Source organism: Oncorhynchus mykiss, chromosome 4, assembly GCF_057628025.1.
Source record: "Oncorhynchus mykiss isolate SJ-2025 chromosome 4, ASM5762802v1, whole genome shotgun sequence".
NCBI classification, from domain to species: domain Eukaryota; kingdom Metazoa; phylum Chordata; class Actinopteri; order Salmoniformes; family Salmonidae; genus Oncorhynchus; species Oncorhynchus mykiss.
Window position 1 is genome coordinate 58,569,937 of NC_143025.1, and position 10,118 is coordinate 58,580,054.

The following is a 10,118-nucleotide window of genomic DNA, read 5'->3' on the forward strand; positions in this document are numbered from 1 at the left end:
GGAGACAAGTGAGAGTGGAGTTGCTGTGTGTGAGAGAGTATGATGGTCAAAAGATAAAATAAAAAAAAGTCAAAATAAAACTTTTTAAAGTTAGTTTTGATTAGCTACACAAAGTTGGCTGCCCATCCCATCCAGTCAATTCTGACAAGGGATAGCAGGTCAATGACGCAAAGACTTTGAAAACCTGTCCAAGAAAATAGGGTTATAGTGCTGCTTGTTTACACACACAAACAAAAGTTACCCCTGAAGCCTGTAAAAAATGTGAGGTAATATTGTTGTTGGGTAATTAAGTGGCAGCGGGCCCGTTGAGAAAAGTGCCAACTTGGCTAAGAGCACATGCTCCCATATGACAGGACACATGTCGTAGGGAGAGGGTCTCACCGAGACTCTCTATTTATACCCGTTGGCAGCCTTGAACAATGCAGGACATTTCTTATTGCTTCTATTCTTAGCAGCTGCACAGAGGGGGTATTTATAAATGTGTGGCTGGAGCTGATCAAAGCCCCATCCAATTTGAATTATCTGAGACCTGGCCATGAATAATTGTTCACCCCGCAAGACCCTAGTATAATCGTATCAATGTCCACACTTAAGTGTATGGTATCATGGTTTGATAGAGAGTGTGATTGGTGTCGTTGATGTTTTGTTATGTTATGTTACGTTACGTTATGTTTATCCCATAAACTATTTCACCTGACATTATGCTAAAACTGTAAAGGCAGTAACCTACTCCTGGTGTTATTGTTTTTGCTGAATGTGCTAAAAATGGATGCAGGTGTAGATACAGGAAATACAACACGTTCAGATTTACATAACATTCGAATTAATACTCATAGTCAATGTTGAAATAGCATCGGCAGTTGGTGGTATCACAGCCGGGTTGTGTTGTTATGAATATGTGTCACTGTTAAAGGGGAATTTCACCCAGGGGAAATCTGGGATTGTTTTCATCATGTCTAGTGTCCATTTCTAGGACAGTGAGATGTGTTTCACACATAATTGCCCAGGAGTAAGGCAGGTCTGGGCTTTGCATGCTGAATTGATACACCGTATCACGGCCTCTGGGGTATTTATGGGGGGGGGGGGGGGGGGCTGACAATAAATGTAGTCCTGCTTTTTGGCATTTCGCAAAGGCTCTATGTGATGCTGATCGCACTATAAGTTTTGCGCATGTAGACATGGTTGTCCTTATTCAATAGAGCCTTTGGACATCTTTCAGCGATGTTCTTATCAGCAGACAATTTTTCTGTATTTGAAAGACTACAACTCGTATGGGCGGTTCTTCATGCTCTGGCCCCGTCCTGCCCCAAAGGCAGACTTTTTTTTAAAGGGAGGCGGACACAATCCATTTGGCAAAACGGAAATAACTGACCAGAGCACAATGGCTTCAAGTGACTCCTCTCATCAACACGAATTTGAAGATGGAGCTTTTTTTTTTTTAGCTACATGGTGACATTCAACCATACATGTTTCAACCGGAATATAGCGAAGAGGATTTGAAACAAGGAGTTGGATTTTGCTAGAGGCTCAGCTACAGCCATTTACAGCACCAAGAGGGCAGATGACAAATACGGTGGCTAGTAAGTCATTTTTCCTGCAAGCCACCTAGATATCTTTAGTTTATCAACTGAAACCCAAATTGTGTATTACTGACGAACATACTTTTGTGTTACAGTGGGGGGACATCATGTTTTTTCCCAGTTTGCTAACTTTAGGTAGCTAGCTAGCTAAATTAGCTAAACAATACAGGTAGTCATATCCATGACAAAAAATTGAAGAGGTTTTACCATGAGAGATTTATTGTATCTCGATTGTAAAACCTCTTCTCTTTTTAGTCGTAGATATGGCTACTTAACATCAAGTGATAACGTTACAACCACCTACCTAAAACTAGGTTTATCAGCAAACGTTAGCACATGACTGGAGTTGGCTAGTTAGTTAGCCTGGCACCTGCTAACTTATTACTATGCACCAGGCCTCCCTTATGTAACTTTTTAGCAAACATGTAACATCAGCAACTGTAAATAGTTTTACTAGCTAGCTATGTAACATAATTGACAATGACCATGGATGCATTTCAAAATCACAAAATTATAGGCATGACGCAAAATAAGATTCCAAACAGATGTGAATAACAATTATAGGCTATGCAGCAAGCTAGCTACTTAAGTTTACTAGCTAACAGTGAGGAGTAAAAAATAATACAACAATTTAAATGTTGTAAATCTCTAAAAATGCTAAGCTGGTTTTACTATAAAAAAGATTTGCCTAAGCATGCCCGTTAGACATGGCTGTAGCTAGATACTCTGCCTACCTACTTACCTAGGTACATTTGTACTGTCTAGTCACTGTGTAAAGGTTGAAGGCTATGCCATATTTCTTTCTATTAGGCTAGATATTGTTCTAAATGTAATCTATGTGCCTATGCACATGTTTGCATGTTCAAGTAGTCTACCCTAATAGTGTTATGCTGGCACAGTTCAACTGTTGTTTAAACTGTGCAATGGAGTATCATTTATTATCTTTTTTTTTGTCTTACAGGCAATACTGTGTGGTGCCTGGGCTTCTTTCTAGAGTGGATTCTTAGAGAGAGAAGTAATTCCTTTGCCTGCGCATGTCATTGTAGAACTGACTCCTGTGAACTGTATCCCTCTCGATGGATTGGACATTATGCTGGATTTCAAGCAGAAGATGACTCAAGAGGAGCTGAATGGCAGTTTGATCATGACAACACACCTCCCACAGCTATACATTTGTTCTCTGAACTTACTGTATGTTTCTTTGGAATGGCAATTTTATCATGACCACATCACCCATCATCTGCTGATCATCAGTTCTCTTAGCTACAAATTGATACACCCGACAATGTGATTTAACCAAATATGTTTGGTATCCATTACTGGGAGTTACAGGATAGGTACTGTTTGGTGTAGCACGGCATTTTTGATGGTGTCTTCATCCTCGGTTTGTGGAAACAGGAGTCTCAGAAAATGTCCATGTCCAGTTGCAGGGGTTCAGTTTGAGTTTAGAAAATGCTCATTTATTGTAACAAATACTTAGCTATATAGACAATTATAGTGTTTTCCAGACAAGGGTGGAATAGATGGCTACCAGATTGAGTTACTCTTATTTGTTAACATTAGCTAGCTTATGCTTACGCTAGCTAACATTAGTCCAAGATAGAACAAACAGACAAACAAACATGCTTACTCTGCTGAAGATAGCTACCAGTCTAGCAGTGACTACCATGGCATTGGCGAAATTGATTGACAGTGTGTATCCAAAAGATAGCTAGCAATATGATTTTGCTGATGGCTTTCAGAGTTCAATACAAGACTGTAATGTTTGCTAACGTAGATAATTTAACTAGTCCAGCTAACGTTACGCTACCTCGAATTGAGAATCTTTCATTTTGTTGTGAAAGGAGAAAACGATGGTATCGCATCACTTCTCAGCTATCGTCTAAATGGATTCCCCATCTGTTCAGCCTGAAAATCCCTCTGATAATCTTTGGTCACCGTAAGCATCATTCTTCATATCCGCAAACCACTGGCAGCATCTGGATAAATCTCTGGTAGGTAGAAAGGTGAAATATAACACATTTTTTGCGCTTGGTTGTAATTAGGACAGCCAGACAGAAGACCATGTGGGCATGATGACAAACGTTAGTTAAAAAACAAACGTATAAAAAAAATGTGCCTGGAGAAGTTCTGAGATTTCTGTGTGCTGTAAACAACGCCATGAACCAAGTTTGTGGGCACACCCCATCTACCTAACGGTGCTATCTGCATTCACTATGAATGCTGCCCTTACAAAAAAAACATTGCCATTTGGAAACTGAAGTAAAAGTGCAGTAACTGCAGTTATACTGCACTCTAACTGCATTTGCACTGCAAAATTACTGCAGTAAAAAAAAAGTAATTTTGGACGCAGTATTTGCAGCATACTGCTGTTACACTGCACTATAATTGCAGTTATACTGCACTCTGACTGCAATCTTTTTTTGTAAGGGTGGACTGTGGTTCACTATGAGCAGACGAATACACAGGAATTCAAAACTTCCAGATTCTACCGGTAAAATGAAAATGCGCTCTTTCTAGCTTGTGGTTTGGATAATGTTGATGTTTATGACAAAAAAATGTAATGTTGTCAATAAAATAATGACTATATGCTGTGACAGAGCCAGTGTGAAATTCCCCTTTCATGTTCATGAAAAGCACTTACAGTAATTGTCCCAGGTTGAATAAACATAACAATTAATCACCAACCCTGAATCAATATTCATCTTAGTCACATTTTACAATAGTAACCAAAATAATATCACCAGACCATTCTTGATGATGATCTCCTATTGTTTTCTGTGGTAGGTGTGCACCATTCAGGACAGCAAAGGCTATGCAGCCTACTTGTCAGGTGCTAGTGAAAGCCACAACTATTTCCACTAGTAAAAAAATTAAGTGATTTTGTTATATTCATAAAGCCTCTTCCAAAATACACAACACGGTTGTACTCTGGGATTTCTGAAAAATACACAACAAATGACTCAGCATAGCAGATTCATCAGCTTTCCCCAGTAAAACCCATGCTAACACTGACAGTGTGGCTGATGTGCTTTTTGCAAACTGAGCCAGTTTGTCTGGTTACAAAACATGGAATAAAAGTACAGGTCAACGTTGGTTGGAGGATTGTCACACTGATGTTAGTGAGGTATTTTGAAAGGCTAGTTTGTCCTACAGAATGGTTTAGCTTTATGCGCATAGATTCTATGTTTGTCAAACCTAGAAATAGCTCAGATAAACTGCATGAATGCTGTGGAACCTATACTCTAAAAACAAATAGTTCTATATAGTGCCAAATAAGGTTTATTATAAAGAACCATGCTCTTAAGGTTCTAAATGGAACCTGTATGGTGTTATAAAGAACCCTATCCTAAGGTTCTATAAATAACCATTAAAAAAGGGTTCTGCTATGGATACAACCCTTTTTAGGACTACAAATATAGGATCTTAATTTGAGCCAGTTTGCTACAGCAGGAAAAGAATCCTGCAGCAACCGAAAATGTAAATAATTATAATTAATATGCATGTTTTGTAGGGGTTAATACATTTTTCATTAGGGCAAATGAAGTCTGCCATTTTCAAATGGAAATTGCAACCATTAGAAGCCTAAAATTGCCTTGAATAGAGAAGTTTGCATTTCCTGCACAAAAGAGTGATCAAATTAAGATATTGCATCTGTGTATATACAGCCTTCTCTTATGGTTCTTTGTGGAACCTTTATGGAGAATGGTTATATAAATAACCTTGCCCAATCTCAACGTGTTTTTTTATAACCTTACAGGGTTTTTTATTCTGGTTTAATAGCCATACTATAGTTTACAATTTCAATAGGTTTTATTATTGTGTTTATTAACAAGTTGAATCAGGTGTGCTAGCTCTGGAACAGCTTGGGGCCCCCGAGGAGAGAATTGATGTAACAAAAAAGCAAGTTCAGTGAGTGTATTTAGTAAATAAATGAACATGGACCAAAACAAGAAACACGGGTAGCGTACAGACATGAACAGAAACAATCACGCCTGGGGAAGGAACCAAAGGGAGTGACAGATATTGGGAAGGTAATCAGGAAGGTGATGAAGTCTGTCTGAGTCTGATGAGGCACTGGTGCGCGTAACAATGGTGACAGGTGTGTGTAATAATGAGTAGCCTGGTGACCTAAAGAGCTGGAGGGGGAGTATATGCGACAATTTAGAACTACTGACTTAGTCAACCGTTCTCAATTGACAGAAGGCCATATGAGTCTTTCACAAAACACCATCACTGGCCATAGTCATACAGTATATAACATGAAATAGCATAACACAACAGATCAACTGAAATGACACTCACTTATGGTTGCATTTTTTGAACTTCAAAGAACCATTTAAAGGCTCAAAGGTTACTTTGGGTCAGTATGGTTCCACATAGAACCACCACCCTTCCCAAAGAACCCTTGAGGAACCCTCATTTTGTGTGTGTAGCGTTTTGCGTCTTGTCACTTTTCATGATGAACCACAGTCCTATGATTTATTAACCAGACATTGAAAGATCGCAAAAATATTTATTGCCAGTGAATTTTATTGTAGAATTTCATTCAGTATGCAGCCTATGTTCTGTTTGTAAAAAAAAAAAAACATGTCACACTAGTCACATTACCTGATGTAATGTTGAAAAATTACATTTAAACCAGGGTTGCATAAATCAGACACATTCATGGTATTTCATTTTCAGTTTGGAAGCCTACTCTTCAGATAATGTGTTGTTTGAATCAAAAGAGAGTAGCATTCCCATCTATTTTTATAACCATACCTTTATGTACACACATGTAAATTAAATGTGGGAAAGTCCTTGATATGTTAACATGCATTTTTTTTCATTTAGTTGTTCAGCTAGTTTATCTTGAGAATTTCACCCCTCTTTTCATTCCAACGTTTGACTTGCACTGTAAACTATGTTGTAGAACAAAATGTACCTTGGTTACCATAAATAATAATACTTACATTACAGGCATTTTTAATTTACAATGGAGATATCTAAATGGAGGCTTGTTTTTTGTTTTTTTACAGTAGTGCAATGGCATACAGTATACAGTATATTTGGGAAGGGAACTTGCAAATTCATGTTCATTAGCTTTTAGGACTACTCACATTATTTTAGTTATATTTAAGTGAACATCTATTTACCAATCTTCATGTGTCCACAACATAAATGATCCATGATTTGACACATCAGCACTAGAGAAATGCTCATGTGCCATATGAGGTCATAAGGTCCCCATTGGGAGAAGAATGTTCTTGTATCTTCAATTTCTCAGGCCCAAATCATCTTTGGCTGCAGATATGGTTCCGTCTGTGTTTCACTTCAATGGGAGCTTTCTTAATGTCAAGGCTTGGAACGCAATGATAAAATGAACTCACAGGTTTCCTTCATTGACCGATGACACGCATATTACCGGATCATGTCAAAACTTTGATGCTAAACAGGGCAGCGTGGGGTTGTACGTGTTTCTCGCTCTATTTGGAAAATCTGACAGCTAATTCACCGTGTGGTATTTGCTGGTTCTGAAGCACAGGAAAAAGCTAAACCACTTCCTGTGTTCACTTAAAGAGCAGCCCAAGCGCAGTCACAACTTAACCTCTTGTAGCCTAGGAAATAGGTTGTCCTACATATACATTTTTTAGTTAACCCGAGAAACAGGTTTTCTTACATTACTTTTTTAAAAGTAACCTGCCTTCAACCTATATTCGTGTACTGTATATCCGCTTTATGTTCACCTAGAAAAGTATATGTGACTCACCACCTGGATTCGGTCTGATGTGGCAAAATGTTAAAAAAATAAAAATAAACATACAATTACATTGGTAAAAGGTGGAGACTCAGAGCTACAAAATGTTATATCATACACTGCATTTTTGAGGAACAATGGGAAAGTAGTTCTGCTTTGAAAGTTGATAAACTTGTAAACTCACTTTTGAGAAAAGGGCCTTTGAATGTTGTGGTACCTACTGGAGAGCTCTCCTTTGTTTACACCAATTCAGCATTGTTCACCCCCTCTTAACAATTAAGCCAGCACCACCCATCTCTTTAAGGATTCACATGTGAGGTCATATGCTTAAGAGTGAGTAATGTAGTAAAGATTAAGACTAAAAGTGGTAGGTGGGTGGGGCTGGTTTAAGAGGGTGTGAACAATGCTGAATGGGTGTAGACAAAGGAGAGCTTTTTTTCAAATTTTGCTACATAAGACCGAATCCAGGTGGTGAGTCACATATACTTGTCTAAGCGAACATAAATAGGATATACAGTACATGAATATAGGTTGAGGGCAGGGGTGGCAGGTAGCCTAGTGGTTAGAGTGCTTGGTCAGTAACTGAAAGGTTGCTGGATTGAATCCCCAAGCTGACAAGGTAAAAATCTCTCATTCTGCCCCTGAGCAAGGAAGTTTACAAACTGTTCCCCGGGCTCCGTTGATTCAGAGGGGTTGGGTTAAATGCAGAAAACACATTCAATTGTACAACTGACTAGGTTTTCCCCGTTCCCCAGACACACTTGTCTAAATTGATGGGTCATGTGACAGAAATGCTATATTCCCCAGCAACATCTGGTGGTGGAAAAAGTACTAAATTGTCATACTTGAGTAAATGTAAAGATAGCTTAATAGAAAATGACTGAAGATAAAGTCACCCAGTAAAATACTACTTGAGTAAAAGTCTAAATGCATTTGGTTTTAAAAATACTAAAGTATCAAAAGTAAATGGAATTGCTAAAATGTTAAGTATCAAAAGTATAAATCATTTAAAATTCCTTATATTAAACCAGACGGAACAATTTTTTAATATATTTTTTTTATTGACGGATAGCCAGGGACACACTACAACACTACAACATAATTTACAAACAAAGCATCTGTGTTTCGTGAGTCTGCCAGATGAAATGCAGTAGGGATGACCAGGGATATTCTCTTGATAAGTGTTTGAATTGTAACGAGTATTTTTGGGTGTCAGGGAAAATGTATGGAGTAAAAAGTACATTATTTTCTTTCGGAATGTATTGAAGTAAATGTAAAAGTTGCCAAAAATATAAATAGTAAAGTAATGTACAGATAACTCCAAAAATTACTTAAGTAGAACTTCAAGGTATTTTTACTGAAGTACTTTACACCACTGCCCAAATGTCTTCACACCATACATTAGCATACGTCATATACTGTTACACATGCACTTATCACAGTATTCCATACATAAGTTAAGGCCATGCAACCGGAGTTGAAACTTGAGTGAGGTGCACACGTACAAATCAAATCAAATCAAATCAAATTTTATTTGTCACATACACATGGTTAGCAGAAGTTAATGCGAGTGTAGCGAAATGCTTGTGCTTCTAGTTCCGACAATGCAGTAATAACCAACAAGTAATCTAGCTAACAATTCCAAAACTACTATCTTATAGACACAAGTGTAAGGGGATAAAGAATATGTACATAAAGATATATGAATGAGTGATGGTACTGAGTGCAGTATATACATATGAGATGAGTATGTAAACAAAGTGTCATAGTTAAAGTGGCTAGTGATACATGTCTACATAAAGATGCAGTAGATGATATAGAGTACAGTATATACATATACATATGAGATGAATAATGTAGGGTATGTAAACATTATATTAGGTAGCATTGTTTAAAGTGGCTAGTGATATATTTTACATAATTTCCCATCAATTCCCATTATTAAAGTGGCTGGAGTTGAGTCAGTGTGTTGGCAGCAGCCACTCAATGTTAGTGGTGGCTGTTTAACAGTCTGATGGCCTTGAGATAGAAGCTGTTTTTCAGTCTCTCGGTCCCAGCTTTGATGCACCTGTACTGACCTCGCCTTCTGGATGATAGCGGGGTGAACAGGCAGTGGCTCGGTGGTTGTTGTCCTTGATGATCTTTATGGCCTTCCTGTGACATCGAGTGGTGTAGGTGTCCTGGAGGGCAGGTAGTTTGCCCCCGGTGATGCGTTGTGCAGACCTCACTACCCTCTGGAGAGCCTTACTGTTGTGGGCGGAGCATTTGTCGTACCAGGCGGTGATACAGCCCGACAGGATGCTCTCGATTGTGCATCTGTAGAAGTTTGTGAGTGCTTTTGGTGACAAGCCAAATTTCTTCAGCCTCCTGAGATTGAAGAGGCGCTGCTGCGCCTTTTTCACGATGCTGTCTGTGTGGGTGGACCAATTCAGTTTGTCTGTGATGTGTACGCCGAGGAACTTAAAACTTACCACCCTCTCCACTACTGTTCCATCGATGTGGATAGGGGGGTGTTCCCTCTGCTGTTTCCTGAAGTCCACAATCATCTCCTTAGTTTTGTTGACAGTACATAAACAGATGCATGCGGCATATATTTATGTGTTGGACAATTGATACGGTCACATGATATTGTTGTGGTATGTCACAAAATCATGTTACGACCACACATATCAATATTAATTTGATATATAAAAATGTTGCTAAGTCTTGCTAAGTGGATGGGTCTCTACAGAAGGTGTAAGCGGTACAGCCAAATGGTTACTTGCATAGTAGCAATATCAGAAATAGATAGTGTCAAT

At 38.5% G+C, this 10,118-nt stretch overlaps 1 long non-coding RNA gene across 1 annotated transcript; it reads left to right on the forward strand.

The window, feature by feature from the left end:
• The first annotated feature begins 1,390 nt into the window (after positions 1-1,390).
• Positions 1,391-4,181, forward strand: LOC118964430 (uncharacterized). Its single transcript, XR_016495354.1, has 2 exons — positions 1,391-1,580; positions 2,542-4,181. It is a non-coding gene; the product is annotated as an uncharacterized LOC118964430 (long non-coding RNA).
• Positions 4,182-10,118: the final 5,937 nt, after the last annotated feature.